This window comes from Palaemon carinicauda, unplaced genomic scaffold, assembly GCF_036898095.1.
Source record: "Palaemon carinicauda isolate YSFRI2023 unplaced genomic scaffold, ASM3689809v2 scaffold756, whole genome shotgun sequence".
Classification (NCBI taxonomy): Eukaryota; Metazoa; Arthropoda; class Malacostraca; order Decapoda; family Palaemonidae; genus Palaemon; species Palaemon carinicauda.
In genome coordinates, this window is record NW_027172045.1 from 63,638 (window position 1) to 81,033 (window position 17,396).

General features: G+C 40.6%; 1 protein-coding gene across 1 annotated transcript in view; it reads left to right on the plus strand.

Annotated features, from left to right (window-relative positions):
• LOC137637455 (ketosamine-3-kinase-like) overlaps positions 1 to 13,906 on the plus strand; it is a 34,738-nt gene extending 20,832 nt beyond the window's left edge. Inside the window, exons 5-7 of the mRNA XM_068369646.1 lie at positions 60 to 107; positions 11,481 to 11,603; positions 13,500 to 13,906. The gene's annotated coding sequence lies outside the window, so the exon portion shown is untranslated. The remainder of the gene's footprint in view (positions 1 to 59; positions 108 to 11,480; positions 11,604 to 13,499) is intronic.
• Positions 13,907 to 17,396: the final 3,490 nt, after the last annotated feature.

The window sequence follows — 17,396 nt, forward strand, 5'->3', positions numbered from 1 at the left end:
CCCATCACAACAAAAAGCTGAGTACAGTACATGAAGATTATTAATTTTTATTCTTCCAGGATTTCTTTGTGAGGAAGCTTCAGCAGCAGTTAACCATAGAGAAAGATGTGAGTATATTACTCTGCGGTACAGTACCTTCTAGGTATCATTTTGTACTGGAAAGATCAAGACTTATTTTTTTCATACTAGTTCACAGGTGATCCCCCCTGTGGCCGTGGGGGCATAAAAACAATTAGAAGAGAGGCAAGAGAGCGTGCTAGAAATAGGAATGAATGGCGAGGGATTGTGACGCAGTTCCGGTAGGCCCTGCTGCTTCCTCCGGTGCCTTAGATGACCGCAGAGGTAGCAGCAGTAGGGGATTCAGCATTATGAAGCTTCATCTGTGGTGGATAATTTGGGAGGGTGGGCTGTGGCACCCTAGCAGTACCAGCTGAACTCGGTTGAGTCCCTTGCCAGGCTGGGAGGAACGTAGAGAGTAGAGGTCCCCTTTTTTGTTTTTGTTTCATTGTTGATGTCGGCTAACCCCCAAAATTGGGGGAAGTGCCTTGGTATATGTATGTATGTAGTTCATATATTCATATATACATACATATACCAAAGGCACTTCCCCCAATTTTGAGGGGTAGCCGACATCAACAAATGAAACAGAACAAAAAAGGGGACCTCTACTCTCTACGTTCCTCCCAGCCTGGCAAGGGACTCAACCGAGTTCAGCTGGTACTGCTAGGGTGCCACAGCCCACCCTCCCCCGTTATCCACCACAGATGAAGCTTCATAATGCTGAATCCCCTACTGCTGCTACCTCCGCGGTCATCCAAGGCACCGGAGGAAGCAGCAGGGCCTACCGGAACTGCGTGGAAAGCATAAAAGTTAGCGTTGTAAACCTGAATGATAAAATACAAGGAATTGACCGAGGTATCATACCAGAATATTATTGAACCTATCATTAGGAATGACTGTTCTTGTTGAATAAATAATCTAGGTGTTTGGGGCGACTCTCCTTGTCATGTAGGGTGTTAGGTAAATTATGTAAAGATGACTTCATCCCAGGCTTGTGGAGACATTGCAATGACACATCATCCGGTGTATTTTAGGGCAACTGTTCAATGACTTCTTTATCATATGGGGTGTTGGGGAGAATGTTCAAGGATGATCTATCTGCATAAGTGTTTGTAGCAACTTTCCAGGGAGGGGTTATCATCTAAGTTGGGGAGACATCCAATGTGTGCCTATCATTTAGTGTGTTGTCAACTATAATTAAGGCAATGCCTACAGATTAGAGTGCGGGGGAAACTCTCCAGAAGGGCTTATCTGTAGTGTCAGGGTAACATTCTAGGGAGGATATATTATCCTGGGTGTTTGAGGGGAGGGGGGGTATTGTCCAGGGAGGTTCTATCTGTTGTGTCAGTGAGACTTTCTAGGGGGATCTTTTCCATCTTGGTATGGCATATCGTTGAAGGTTTAAGGTGACCATGTAGGGAGGACTCATTGTTCGGTTTGTGAGTGTCCATATGGCTGTATCATCCATGGTTTCAGGTAAGTGTGCAGGTTGGGATTATCATTATTGGGTGGAAGGGTAACTATCTAGGGTGTCGTGACACTTCCCAGGTAAGGCTTTCATTCTAGGCATTTAGGGACTGTCGGAGGAGGGTTCCTCACTGAATACTGAGGATACAGTTAAGCCCAGCTTTTGTTTCAGCAGGAAGATTTAGGTGAGATGATATTAAACACATGTAAAAAAATATTTTTTAACTTGCAAACTTCAAACTTTGAGAAGTATAGTAAAATATAATACAGGGGAACTCACATTTTTATAGGTTGTCTTTCTTTGTTCCAACACCTAATACAAACCCTTTTGCTGTGCTGTTTACAGTGGGTTTTATCCATCCATATACCAAAGGCACTTCCCCCAACTTTGGGTGGTAGCCGACATCAACAAAGAAACAAAACAAAAACAAAAAAGGGGACCTCTACTCTCTACATTCCTCCACCCTAACCAGGGACTCAGCCGAGTTCAGCTGGTACTGCTAGGGTGCCACAGCCCAACCTCCCACATTTTCCACCTCAGATGAAGCTTCATACTGCTGAGTCCCCTACTGCTGCTACCTCCGCGGTCATCTAAGGCACCGGAGGAAGCAACAGGGCCTACCGGAATTGCGTCACAATCGCTCGCCATTCATTCCTATTTCTAGCACGCTCTCTTGCCTCTCTCACATCTATCCTCCTCTCACCCAGAGCTTTATATTTCGGGGAAAGCTGAAACTAGCCAGAAAACTTTTAGCGAGGTTTAACCATCCACCGCTAGTGAGCGGGTGTTAGGCCGGCCACCTCTCTAACACACAAACAGTGATATGACGTCACTTTTTATTTTCGCTTGGTAGAGAGCAGAAAGGCTGTCTTTGTCTGCCATTAACCCTTATTTAGTAAAATACAAACTGCCTTAAAACTTTGATTTCTTTTCCCTATCAGGAGTGTGTATCGTGAGGTTTCATGATGCAGGTTTATCCTGGTGTGGAAGGTCGCCCTTTTTGCATCTTCATGTTAGGCCCAGAGACGGATCTTCACACCTTTTTTCTCTGCGTGCAGAGGTCACTCATGCTGGCAAGAGTCTCCTTGTGATGTGTGTCGGGGCCCAAAGACTGAGAGGTCCTGACGTCTTGCTCAAATTCCTCGTTCCCTCCTCGTTGACTTCTCAGTTGGTTTCTTCTTGGGAACGGTTGAGTAAGAGTGATAGTGGTTTGACCCCCAGAAAAGTCTTGTAAGTTCTGAGGACAATGCATTTTCTCCTTGTTAAGTGGCGCCACCCTCGGTTGTTGGGAGTCACGTCTACGTTGACATTTTGTGTCATCTTTCGGCTTTCTTGGTGATCCTGGGTATCCCCTTCAAGGAACAGCTTTTTGAATTTCTGCAGTAAAGGGCTCAGTGGGAGTGCAGAGCTGCCTCCCCAGGGGTTGACTATAGTTTTCCCACTTCAGATTACAGGGGTAATGCACCAAAAGAGCTTCTTGTGCTCTAGCTTAGGAACCTCTACTTTTGCTCTTTCACCCTTCATTCGTCTTGCTTCGTCTGACAATCAAAATATTTGAAGACTAGTAGTCCGTGTAGGACTGCTAGTCTTCAAATATTTCGGGCTACCAGTGGGTTGGTCCTCCTGAGGAAAACCCTGAAAATGACTTGCCAAGTTTATAAGCTCGCCAATTATGATGTGCGCCTCCTAACTGAGCTTTTTCAGCGTGCTGAGGCCTCGCAACATACAAAGCACCGAGAATCACCATCTGGTGGCGAGCGCCATCCTTATTCTTGGTAATCACTCCTCGCCTGAGTGGTTGTCCCAACCTGGCTTTGGGAAATGAGTGCGGAATTCTTTTTCAGAGCAAGACGATGATGAAGTACGGAGGTTGTTTAAGGTCCCTGCACCTACCGTCATGATTTTAAGCCAGATCCTTTTTGGCATGTGCCTCAGGCTTCTCCCTATCACGAGGGAGAACCTATTCAAAGTATGCACCAGCAAGTATCTACTTAAGCTCAGCCTTGATCACCACCATCCAAACACTCCCCCTCCATCCTGTAGGAGTTAACAAGGCTATTTTCACTAACCTCCAGCTAGAGACATGGCAAGTAAGAGTGCTTCTACCCTCACTGCTTCGGTGCATAGATCCTATTCTCGTAAGGTAGTCTTGTGCATTGTTACACACCCAATCACTAAGCGTTTGGGAGGTGGGCGGGCGAGCGCTAGGTCACAGCCAGTTTCCAGCACGCGCTACTTTGGTAGTGCGCATTTTCTTGCAGTTCAATTTTTAAGGAATCTGTCGTCATTAAAAAGAAAAATAGTTGAGAAAAACCATTAGTGCTCCAAAGCTCTCAATATACAGTACTTGATTACATTTTAAAAAGCTATTTGTTTGTACTACTTTATTTGCTAGACTAAGGAGTGCCGTCCCTTTAAAAGAGAAGTGAAATACAGGAAAGCTCCAGAATGTATGGGGTACTAGATGACCATGCCAGTCCCAGTCCCGGACTACGACACATGGTCATTCATTTTATGATACTGTACCTTCTAATTATACCTGCTAAGCTTTTACTCTCATTGAGTTGTAGAATTTTCCTTAAGTTGTGTATAGCTTCAACATTTTAAAGGCTTATACTGTACTAACAAACCTTCCGATATTTATTTGGATGACTCACTCTTAGGTGGGTGGAATCCTTAAAATCAGGCATGGACATCGACCTGGTTTTTACCAAGTACTGGTTATGACAGTGGTCTATGGAAAAACTTTGACAACTAGCTAAATATACAAATTGGGTATAATAGCGGCCTGTGCAGATCATTGTAATGAGAATCATGTACGTCTTATATGAACACAATCCGAGTTTATATAAGAATTTACATAAATGTTTCCCATTGCTAACCTCACGGGAAGCAATGGTGACGTGGACAGTATATAAACTTATGACATACTAGGCTACACCAGGGAAGTGATAATTACCTGCAGAGGTTGAAACCAGCTGGCAGAGGGACCTATGGTGCTGTCCGGCAAGGGAGGTGAAGATCAAGAAAGGAAGCCAGACATGGGAAGCAGCTCTTCTGGGAGAAGGACACTCCAAAATCAAACCAATATTCTCTAGTCTTAGATAGTCCCATACCCTCTGTACCATGGCCTTCCACTGTCTTGGGTTAGAGTTCTCTTACTTGAGGGTACACTCAGACACACTATTCTATCTTATTTCTCTTCCTCTTGTTTTGTTAAAGTTTTTATAGTTTATATGGGAAATACTGTACTGTATAATCAATATAATCGATGAAAAAACTAACCTATACACAGATGTGTACAGTAAATGCGTTTGTTTCTTCATTATGATCAGAGATAAACGTAAACAAAACATTGGTTGCCATTTTTTATTGTGCTTTTTGGCGTGTTTAGGAAACGCATGATATAAAATCGCCTTTAATATTTGTGCCTGTTTTAGTTTAGGGTACTGTAGTACATGCATTAAGTGTTCTGTACATTAAAAGGTAGTTTGTTAACAGTACTACGTAGAAGGGAAGGTTTTAAAAGTCTGAATATACATGTTAAATAAATACGTAAATATGGTGTCACTACTTCGCGGATTTTCACCTATCGCAGTCGGGTCTGGAACCTATCTACCGCGATAAACGAGGGCTCACTGTATAGTAATTGTAAGTTTGACCCTCGTAGTATCGGGGACATTAAGGAAGGAGAGGACTAATTGGTAAGGGACCTCTGGTAGTGGTTCTAACACGCCCCAGTTACTATACTGACACACTATTAGAGTGAGCGAGTTGGTTATATTCCTGGCATTCCACGCAACTTTTTTCTCCGGTATATTTAGCAGTATTTATACCTTAGAAATGGTGCTTTAAGGAGCATTTCACGGAGCGAGACAGGTCGAGCCCAGAAATAGATTTTTCCTTCGTCAAAATCCCTTTATTAAATCATAATCATGAGTTAGTGTTGCCAGTGACAACCTTTCGCTTTTAGATATCTCAAGTTTGATAAGAATGAAAACTATCCAATGGGATTTCAAGCAAGTTTTAATAGATAAAGCCTTCAAGAACAGTTCTGAATAAACAGGAAGAAAACAATTTAATTCTCTAATATCAAAGTTAAGTTGTAATAGATTATGTATTAAATATTTTGAAAGAAATTTTAATTTCTAGCATGCAAAATTGGAACAGTTTGTTATTCCTGTGACTAGCTAAGCTCAAACCCTAGTTAGGAAAATAGGATGATATAAGCCCAAGGGCTTCAACAGGGTATGTTAGGTTAGGGAAATAAGGAAGAGAATTAGTCAATGAAAAGTTAGGTATAAGAAAGTTAAAGGAGCCAAATCAGTTCTGTATGTGGTAAAGTATCTTGACAAACTTTCACCTTGTAAATAGCATAATTTGTTCCAGACCAACAAAACGCCACATTCAATTATAAAAAGAATCGTCGTCGGCGCCCACTCGTGTCCGAGTATTGGGTTCTGTCGTTAGCCATCAGCCTCCTATCAGAAGAAGGGTGGAGGAAACGACAGAATGTCAGTAGCTGGGTATATTGTTTTGGGTGGTCGTGGCTTTGCAACGGCCACGCACACACACTTGGCCCACATCGTTTTCACTGCGGCTCAAGACATATGAGACAGGCGGCTTCTCCGATGTTGGTTGCATCGGGCTGCCGGGTTCTTGTTATGTCAAGGCCCGCCTTGTTGTCTGCCCGATAGGCATTGCCCTCTTCCGCCGGCGCTGGGAAGCTCCGCCGTTGGGGTTTGGTTTGGTTTGGTTTGATTTTGATTTTGGAGTTTTCCTTCTCCACAAAAAAAATACACTTCAATGTACAGTACTCAACGAATGACTACAATTATTAGGACCATTCACTAATAACTTGACCATTGGTTACCTGTAAAAGAAATGTATAATTAGAGCAAATAGTGAAAATACAGTAACAAAACTGTGGAACCTTGCCTTTGGAGTGAGGGGGTGTCCAAGAGCGAAGTGGCGTGGCGGTAGAGGAGGATGAAAAACAGCGGAAAACCTTAACAAGTGGCAGAAAACGTAAACATTTAACTGTACATACATACATATACCAAAGGCACTTTCCCCAATTTTGGGGGGTAGCCGACATCAACAAAAGAAACAAAAACAAAAAAGGGGACCTCTACTCTCTACGTTCCTCCCAGCCTAATAAGGGACTTAACCGAGTTCAGCTGGTACTGCTAGGGTGCCACAGCCCAACCTCCCCCGTCATCCACCACAGATGAAGCTTCATAATGCTGAATCCCCTACTGCTGCTACCTCCGCGGTCATCTAAGGCATCGGAGGAAGCAGCAGGGCCTACCGGAACTGCGTCACAATCGCTCGCCATTCATTCCCATTTCTAGCACGCTCTCTTGCCTCTCTCACATCTATCCTCCCATCACCCAGAGCTTCCTTCACTCCATCCATCCACCCAAACCTTGGCCTTCCTCTTTACAAAAGAGAATAATGACAGAAAACATTAACACTTAATTTTAGGAAACAAATTAATGAATGGCAGGAAATATTAACACGTAACTTTACGATAAACTTGAAATTAAGTTTCTTGTTTTTTGCCTTTTTCTAATTTTTTTTTCTTTTTGTATTTTCTAAATTTAAATTCGTATTTTCATCACAACCACTTTTCTTTCGTTTTATATCTTCCTTTAGGCTTGTTAGTACCGAAAGCCTCTTTTAAAAAGAATCATCCAAATCTTGTTTCTTCTTGCTTAAAACTTTCCTGAAATGACTCTGGATCGTTCCTGTCGTATACGGATTTCGGCCATGTTCCTTTGCGATCGCAATTGATTGCATGCTAGTCTAGTATTTCTTGATTATTTCCATCTTCGTCTCCATCGAAAGCATCATCCTCCTCTTTCCTTGGATATCATCAACTTTCTTGGGACCCATGGCTAATAAACTAACGTAATATCACACTCAATCATCATCAAGTACGGGGTGTTCGATGTCGAACGGCCGTAGCCCTCTGCACAAAACTTCTCCATTCATTCCGGTCTTGAGCCTTCCTTTCCAACTCCACCATCGTTAGCCCGCACATCTTGATATTGTCACTCAATCTAGTTTTAGGCCTTCCTCTTGTTCTTGTACCATAGACTGATCCAATTAGTAGCGTTCTTTTCAGAGTATTGTGTTTCCTAACCTGGTGTCCAATAAAAGTTAGTTTTCTTTCATCCAAAATGTCAAGTAATCTTTTTTCAATATTGATCTTTTGTAGAACTTCTACGTTAGTCTTTTTCTCAATCCAGCTTATCCTAAGGACTCTTCTGTAACACCATAGTTTAAAACTTTCTAATCTTTTCCAATCTGTCACACTCAATATAGTACAATAATTACGAAAGGGGAATCACAAACACTGTCAATGCGTACGATACCGCTGCCGAAATGAAAAGAAATAGGAACGCCAATGCGTAGATGCATGTGATACAAGACAGTAGATGCTGACCAATAGGAGAGCAGGATCTTATGGGGGTAACTAACATTTGAGTAGGGAGATAACCAATGGGAGTGCTGGAGGATGGCGGAGAGTTTACGGGCTCACAGTGCGTGAATTTTAAAATCGGCCTCAGACACGGTCGGGGTCAAATACTGTACCTCCTTTCATTGCCTGAAACATTTTTCATAATGCGAGTCGTAAAATTCTTCATCTCGTTTCGCAGTGAAAATTTCGTAAGCAGATTCTTTCGTGTCAAGAGGTAAGACTGTACAGCATTTTAAAGAGAATAGACCATAAAAAGGGATTTTGATGTAGAAAGTAGAAAAAATCTATGTTTGGGTGAGATAGCCATGTCGTCCTGATGGCAATCCATTGGAGCCCCCCCTTTGCAAAGGGTGATCTCAACTTGTTGGTGCGCCGACTTCCCTGCACTGCCGTTACCTCCTAGCCCCTGAGATTTCTCAATCGACCTGCGGCATCCTATATTTATTTTATACTGGCTTTGCCGTCTCTGACGGCGTGGCATTTGTTTTAGAGTCTTTCTAACCTTTCCTAGGATTCAGGGTGCGGCGGCCTAGAGTGTCTCTGTCCAGAGACTCTCCCTTGTTGGGATAGCCCTCGTATTGAACCCAGATTTCTTTCTTAGCCTGACATCCTTACCGTCACCTCTGTTCTGGGGATTGGATTGTTTAGGGAATGGTCATATGGCGCATGGGTATAGCTACACTATGCCGTCACCCCTCTTTTATATCCTAGCCTTTCTAGGACTGACATTGCATGAATTTTATCATTATGCTGCTGTGTATTTGCATTTGTTGATCGTGGGGTCTGGTTCCCTCTGGGATCTGACCTTCCACAGCCACCAGCATGCTTCTCCCTGAGGGAGTAAACTGTCAGACTGACGGCAGTGCTGACACTTAACGGCTTTGCCACCACCTATCGGCACACTATCCTATAGTACCTGTACCGGCGATACGTCGCTACTTACGGAAGTGCCGCACTAGCGACACTGCTTTCACCTATGGCAAGGTGTTCTCTGCGGAAACCCTTGCCGGTTATCTCCGCCGCCCCTAGGCACCATTGCCCCTGACGGCATTGCCGTTAGTGGCGGCGGGGCTAGTACTAGTCTTTGGGAGTGGATGTCTGTACCAGCGCCTTAGGGCACATAGGACGCTGACGGCAGTGCCGTTACCCTCCCGGCACTGCCGGTACCTCTAGGGCACATGCCTTTCTGTCCTCTATGTCTGAAACCGCCTTGCCTAACCTAAGGTGGGTTCTCTACTGACTGTATGTGAATTCAACTACAGATCAACATAAAGGCCTTACTCCTTCAACTTTTGAGGCTTCATTATGTATGCTGGGCCTTGGAATCCCTTTTATGAAAGCTCTTCTAGGCCCTGCCATGGAAATAACCACTAATATGATTATTGGTTTTCTATCGATTTGCCCATTCCCCTCTCAGGTGTGGATTGGATAGATTGGTGATAACTCTATAGGTTAGTTCTCAATTTGAGGTTCTATAGATTAGTTCCCAATCCCGGGTCTTTTCTATTGAGGTTATCAACTTGTTGTTACAGCCCTCGGGTTGCTGTAGACTCTTGCTCGTTAATCGATGCGTCGATTGCTTAAACTATCAAGTTTACTCGTACCGTTGCCTTCTAAGTGGCTATTTCTCTGCGGAGATAGAGGAGTGACGGTTCTTTCCATGAGCACCCCCGCCCTCTTTGGGCCTATAGAAACTGACTCTAAGGAGGCTATTTATTCCAATCTAACGCTGTTTATTAGGAGTGAAACAATTTCTTACTTTGAAAATCATTAAATTTGAGTATATATGAATTGGTTTATAATATTAAGCTGATAAGTTTGACTGACAAATATGCATCCTAAATATTGATTCTGGAAGCATTGCACTGAAGAAAATTGGAGCCTAGACGCACAGCGGGTAGAAACTATTCCATTTAAATGATGAAATACGTTGTGGAAAAAATAAGAACTTATGACAGAATGAACTTTTGTATATGCCTAAAGTGTGATTTCAATCATTTTTATGGAATTTGTTAATAAAGAATAATTTTTGCAAATGCCAAATAGAAAACTTGTATGTTAAATTCATTTTTGGGGGGACATAAAAGACAGCTTGAGATATGTAGAATTTTTGTCTTTGTCTGTGGAAGTTTGTCAGTACGTAGTAACGAGTATCTCGCAAGTGGTTTTGGTTGGTGTGCCTTTCATATTAGGTCGACTGATGAATTATAGGAATTAAGTTTTCATAATTATTGATAAAGTGATACCATGATATTGATAAGAGCTGAAGATATCACAAGCTCTACTGATAATAGATTAGCAGTCAACTGGGAGTTATGTGATGAAATACATACCTTGCTCATGATATCTTAACCCTTTTACCCCCAAAGGACATACTGGTACGTTTCACAAAACTCATCCCTTTACCCCCATGGACGTACCGGTACGTCCTTGCAAAAAACTTCTATTTAAATTTTTTTTTTGCATATTTTTGATAATTTTTTTGAGAAACTTCAGGCATTTTCAAAGAGAATGAGACCAACCTGACCTCTCTATGACGAAAATTAAGGCTGTTAGAGCTATTTAAAATAAATATTCTGCAAAATGTGCTTGAAAAAAAATAACTCCCAAGGGTTAAGGGTTGGAAATTGCCAAATAGCCTGGGGGTAAAAGGGTTAAGAAGTGATACAGGCATTTGGGATCAGGAAAGAACTGATTTGTAGTTATGCTTGTATAGGGAATGTCATATTAAGAGTGTAAATATAAGACCATGAGCAGTATTGTCAGACGTAGCTTCATGCTACCTTTAATTGGTGTCATTAATGTATTGTGTGCAAGGACTATAGTTTTTTGTGGTATTGAACCATACTTTGATGGTATTCTAGAATAGAAAATTTATAATAAACTGTATGGACATGAATTGTGGTATAACAATGAAATAATATCAAACAGATTTTATAGATTTGAAAAAAAAAATTGTGGTTGAATGACATGACATTATTAGAAATGAAACTATTTGAGAGATTCCTTGAGTGCCATATGTGGATGAGATCACGGCGAGGCGTAGATAGAGATGGTTTGGGCATGCTTTTCACATTCCCCCGGAGATTAGTTCACCAAACTTTCAACTGGGCTCCACGAGGCACTAAGAGAGTAGTTAGACCCAGGCATACATGGCTGAGTACTGTGGCCATAAAGTAGGTGGTGATGAATGTAGAAGTATTGATTTAAAAGCTCAAGACAGAAGATTGGTGAAATCTAACAAGGGCCCTTTGCGTTCTAATAATAATGGGTCTGTGTGAAAAAAATCTTAATTCTTTTTGTATCTAGGCAAACTACAGTACTTAATTTGGGTTTGTGTGAAAAAATCTTAATTATTTTTGTATTTAGGTAAACTACTTGATTATAAAGCATTTGAAATTTTTTGTTAATTTATTGTAAGCTCAATCATTTTTTGTCTCATGACCCCTTTTTCTCATTTTTCAGTGACAACGCAGCGGTGATCATGTTCCAGAAATTTATTTTATGAAGATTGCTTCCTGTATTGAAGCCTATTGAAGATAAGTTGCGAGAGCGATTTGGACTTCCCCCCGCTTTTGAAATTGCTAGGTAAGGACAAGCAATTATTGACTGTGGGGAATTCTTAGGGTATTAATGCAGTGGACTCTTTAATAGAAGTAAACCTTACGCATGAGTAGGTAGTCACAGATTTTTGTCCTGACTGTTCACTCTTTGTGGATCTTGAACCGCAATGGGGTGTGGTTCTTCATTAAGCCTGAACTCTGTCTTGATGCTGTATGCGATCTTTAGCCGTCCCTTTTGCATGTAGCATTGAGGATAAAAAGTTTCTTATACACGAGATCTTCGGATAGTTGTTCCGGGGGCTGGAACCCCGTGATACCCGACGGTAATTCTCTTGTAATATCACTCGCAGAAATATTATACAGTAGAAAGCGGGCGAAGGGAACTTCCATCAGGACATGTCTCGAGCCCAAAAATAGATTATGCCTACGTCAAAATCCCTTTTTTGGTCTTTTTAATATAAAGGTAAGAATGTAGACACAGGTCAGATGTGCAAGGTCTTACAGTACCTTTGATTGTAACGCAAGGTTATTCAAATTGCATTGGTGTTTTGCCCCAATGTATATACAGTTGCGTTGGGCTCTGGTTGTACTTATATGTGGATTGAATGTTTGATTAGATTAATTCTTAAGAGGTTCTGTTTGGAGATATCTATGCCTCTCCTGGTTTTGTATACCTCCATTTTCATATTTTACTTTTTTCTCCTTCAATTCTGTATTAAATGTATTTTCTTGTAGATCCTCTTTCAGTATGCTCCTCTTGTGAGCGGTCCCCCATTCCAGCCTGAAGTTTCCTCTCTTCCCCTTTGTAATATTTAAGCTTATTTCCTCTCCTAATGTTCAATTACCTTTATATACAAATAAATCTTACCTAGAAAGCATACTGCTCCTCTTATTTAGGACTCTGTGGAAAGCCCTGCGGAGAGACTGGGAACCCAAGAAACAATAGGTGAGTGAGCTTCTAGCTGGGTCCCCTTGCCTAGTATAAAATCAAGGGGTGGTGCCCAGTGCCCAGTTTCTCCTTGATTGTTTACTTTTTACCCAGATTTCCGAGTATTCCACTGTAGTGAAACCGATTGTGGTCGGCACTCGGACACTAGCAGTCTGCGTGCTACGTCTGGCCACAGTCTGCAGACCACTACAGCATTAATATGCGTAGATGATGATGATGATAAACTTGCTCTAAACTAAAGTATTTTAAAGATATGTTTGAGATGGCATTGAAGACAATGTTTAAACTAATTTATTTGTATAGACTAAATGATTCTATATGTATTAATAGAAATTCATGCCACTTGTGTAAAGATGCACAATAGAATTTTAGTCTAATAATAAAGGAAGATATGGTTATATAGGTGTATATACTGTCAAATTTATTTTTTCTATGTCATCTAAGAACTTGAAGTAAACTGGTTTGAAGACTTTTCAGTGGGAGTAGAATTTGAAAGGTAAAACAAATTAAATTTCCTTTTTCAAATTGGGATAATGTGGAACCTGTTGTTACCAGGTACATATATTGTAAATTATTATGATTTAGGATTTGATTTTGTTAAAAGAAAAAGCAATATGAAATTTTTTACTGTATTAGGAAGTTTAGTTTAATTTTTTTGGACAAGTAATATTCAATTTAATAATAAATTCTTGAAGGAATCATAGTGTTAACTTTTTCCACAAGACTTGGAATAAAGTTTAGGGAAAATGTTGTGGAAACAAATTCATTTTAATTTCTATGGATACCATTTTTCTTTAAGTCCCATTATTACTTATAACTGGTCCATAGAAGGGGAGCAAAAGGACATTTGTAAATCCTTTTTAGGAATCCTTAAGAGTCCTTAGGAGATAGGATATAGAATAATATTTGTAGCCTCCCAAGTATAAAATTTACAAGATATTCAAGTTATTAAAGCAAGACCTTTTTTTCCAGGCAACGATGATTAGCTGATTTCAAAGGTATAACGAAGAACCGCAAGTTACCGATGACTTAAAAGTTGAGCCGCCGTAATAGCTACAAGGATGTGGTGCGTTTAATGATGTCGATGAAGATAGATATATTAAGACATTTCCTTTTGCCGTCAGTTGATTAGTGAATAATGAACTATGCCTTACGCAAGAGAACAAGTTTCAAGTTATGGCAATACTCACTCTCTCATGAATCCTGTTGGAGTTCTTTGGTGTGGCGTTTTGTCGACGCGATGTCCCCATCATGATAATCGGCTTTTATTCAGCAGTGTAATACTATAGTCCATTTCTTTTAGCGAGGCATATTTGCACCGACTCGCAGCGGTGCCCCTTTAGCTCGGAAAAGTTTCCCGATCGCTGATTGGTTGGACAAGATAATTCTAACCAATCAGCGACCAGGAAACTTTTCAGAGCTAAAAGGGCACCGCTGCGAGTCGGTGCAAATCTGCCTCGTTAAAAGAAATGGACTATAGTGAACTATTTTGATTGGAATAGCTAATGTAGAACGGAACAAAAGCCATGAGTGTATTCTTAATGATGTTCAATGTTAACTAGCATAGAAACATTTTAATAAGTTTGAAAGATGAAAAGAAAGCATTGTACGTTGAAGTTTCACACCTGAACTATTGCTGGTAAAAATAGATCCAGCTAAAGCTTATAATAAGGGGTTTCAATGCTATTTACCTCAAACAATACAGTGAAATCATAAGGACCAATAGAAGCAATTTAGTTACTTATAGAGGTTGAGGAAAAGACTTTAATTAGGACATTTCTGGTGATCTGGGTTAAACTGGAAAATTGTATTTTGAAGTATTGATTATTAAAATTTGTTTAATGGAATTTGTAGAACCGTTTTCTAGCATTTATCGGAAATTTAAGGACTGGTTATATTAACCCTTTTATCCCCAAAGGATGTACTGGTACGTTTCACAAAAGCCATCCCTTTACCCCCATGGACGTACCGGTACGTCCTTGCAAAAAAATGCTATAAAATTTTTTTTTTTCATATTTTTTATAATTTTTTTTTTTTTTAAATTCAGGCATTTCCCAAGAGAATGAGAACAACCTGACCTCTCTATGACAAAACTTTAGGCAAAATGTGCTTGAAAAAAAAATAACCCCTGAGGGTTAAGGGTTGGAAAGTTCCAAATAGCCTGGGGGTAAAAAGGGTTAAGTATTGATTATAGATCCATCCAAATTCCATATTGTTCCATCCACCAAACAAAGGTGGGCCTCAAAGCTCGGCCACAGCAATTGCTATTAGAAGCATAATTGTTCATACCTGGGAAGATCAGAAAAATAAGACAAAATTGAGATTGGCTCGAGTAGACTGATGAAAGATTAAACTTTCTATTAAAAGCCTTTTAACAGGTTTGTCTTGGATGACGATACTTCAGCACACTGTCGTCCTTGAGGAAAAACATCATGGTCCCGAGTTTGAGGCAGACAAGGACAAGTTTATTTACCCTTTTTCCCCCACCATAAGGTTAAATTTCGAGCACATTTTGCTATATATATATTTTTTATCGATTGCTCTAACAGCTTTAATTTTTGTCCTAGAGAGGTCAAGTTGGTCTCATTCTTTTGGAAAATGCCTGAAGTTTCTCATAAAATTATCAAAAATATGCAAAAACATGTACAGTAATTAAGTGTTTTGCAAGAATGTACCGGTACGTCCTTTGGGGGTGAAAGGGTTAAGTCTCTTGAATATTTTTTACTTATCATATTTACATGTTAATTAATTTTTCTCCAAAGATCTAATCTTTATAATAGCTGTTTTTATTATAAAATGTGATCTTTAAATCCATTTATTTTTCTAAAGATTTAATGAAACTACTTTTTTTTATTATGAAATGTGTTCTTTAAATCTCAATACTGTATTATTCCTTTATTTCAACTTCCAAGGTGCAGATTTATTTCATAGGATGTTGCTAGATGTCATCTTTGAATTTCGCTGGCATGAAAGTTCTCGCTAACGCAGAAAATCTATGTTCACGCAGTCGTAAATTTGCACATTTCCAATTTCAGCTATAGTATTGCTCCCCAACCAAATCATTAAACATAACGTGTGCATAATCATTCGCTGCTACGTGGATATACATCAGAGTGGTGTGTTTGATAATAACGAACTGACATGTCCACTGTCATAGTAATGTGGTTGAATCTACTCTGAAATGGAACTTAAAAAAAGATATTGTCTGAGGTTTTTCAAAAGGGGGACTGTAATGATAATGTCATACACATGCTGTAAGGATTTGTCACAAGTGCTAATGATAAGGTCATACATACACAGAAAGGAATTGTCACAAAAGTGCATATTAGTAGTTTATTAGTACAAGAAAACCTATCAATCGTTGTCTTAAATGTTATCTGTTACTGATTGGCAATAAAAAGAAAAATAAGTTTGTTAATTTTCGGTATGTATGCTACGTTATATCATCAGTCTGTTTCAATACACAGATGACAAAGATTATTACATGTACATTTTTGAATGATAAGTGAAAAAATAAAAGGAATACAAAATTATTAAATCAACGCATTATCATGAGTGAGGGCCAAAGAAGTTGAGTATTCAGTTAAATCATGTGGGAGGCAAAATAATTTCAATTTTTCAGGTGTTTGTGTTATAATGGCACTGACATATATCTGCACAAAATATCTTGCCCGAAATAATCTAAAATTCTTCCTGCGCGAATAAAACTTTCATTTACCACTTGATCAACCAAAGTGCACTTGAGTGTCACAGCAAGAATGTGTTGCTTGTCTATTGTATGCACAAAAGGAAAACATGGTTCCATGACTAATTGCATGAGGTTGCAGGGTTATAGGTCCTACTAACCTATGAAAGGGTTTTAGGTCAAATATCGTCAGTCTAGGTAATGGAATATAATGCTAAGTGGTGTTCTTTCTTCCCCTAAGTGGTGTTCTTTCTTCCCCTAAGTGGTGTTCTTTCTTCCCAACAGCACATCATTTACCCAGCCATCGCTTACAGCTGACGACTCATGAACCCCCGTTCAACCTCTCGTAAATCGCCTGCTACGCGAGAATCTCTTGCAGTTCGACAATCGCCTGCTCCTTCAACCTCTTGCAAATCGCTGGATATGTGAGAATCGCTTGCAGTTCGACAAGTGCCTGCTCTTCCTTCTTCCTCTTGGAAAGCGCCTGTTACATGTAAACCGCTCACAGCTCAACAATCGCCTGCTGTTCCAGCTGTTCGTAAATTGCCTGCTCGTCGTCGTGGGGAACATTGATCTCCTACCTGACAGCGTTCACACGCCTTGCGTAAGCCTTCACCCTCTCAAGACTCGCCCACTTACAGGTCAACAAACCAAAACGATTCCAGACCATCCGAATGTGAACGCCTATCTGTGCCTGAATCGCTTCAACACAAATCGTCGACCAGCTGTCATCCTTCCCGTTCAGCGTTGAATGAATCATCTGCTCGTGAGTGGTTGACCCCCGCCCTGTCTCTCTTCATCGGTAACCGTCGATCCTGCGATTTTGCGGCATCGCGTGTCATCACTTGGACATTCTCCTACTTGATAACCATCGCTTCATTACCAGGCCTCACGTTCAGTGATCGGAGATTCACAGACGTTCCGGAACGCGTCAGCGGCTGTCACTTGTCAAACATGCGACCAGGAAGGTAAGCGTTCATCCTCATCCAAGCAAGGATTGCCGGCTATAGCCACCAAAAGCGGATATGTAGCCACAAAGAAATGTAAGGTTGTTACAGAATGTTCACCGTCGCCGTATTCCCCTCCCGGAAAATGCATAACGATGCGACCACTGGGAAGGAGGAAGAGGGCAAGTTTCAGGGGTTTAAAATCTCAAAACTGCAAGGACCTAGGAAGGAGGCATC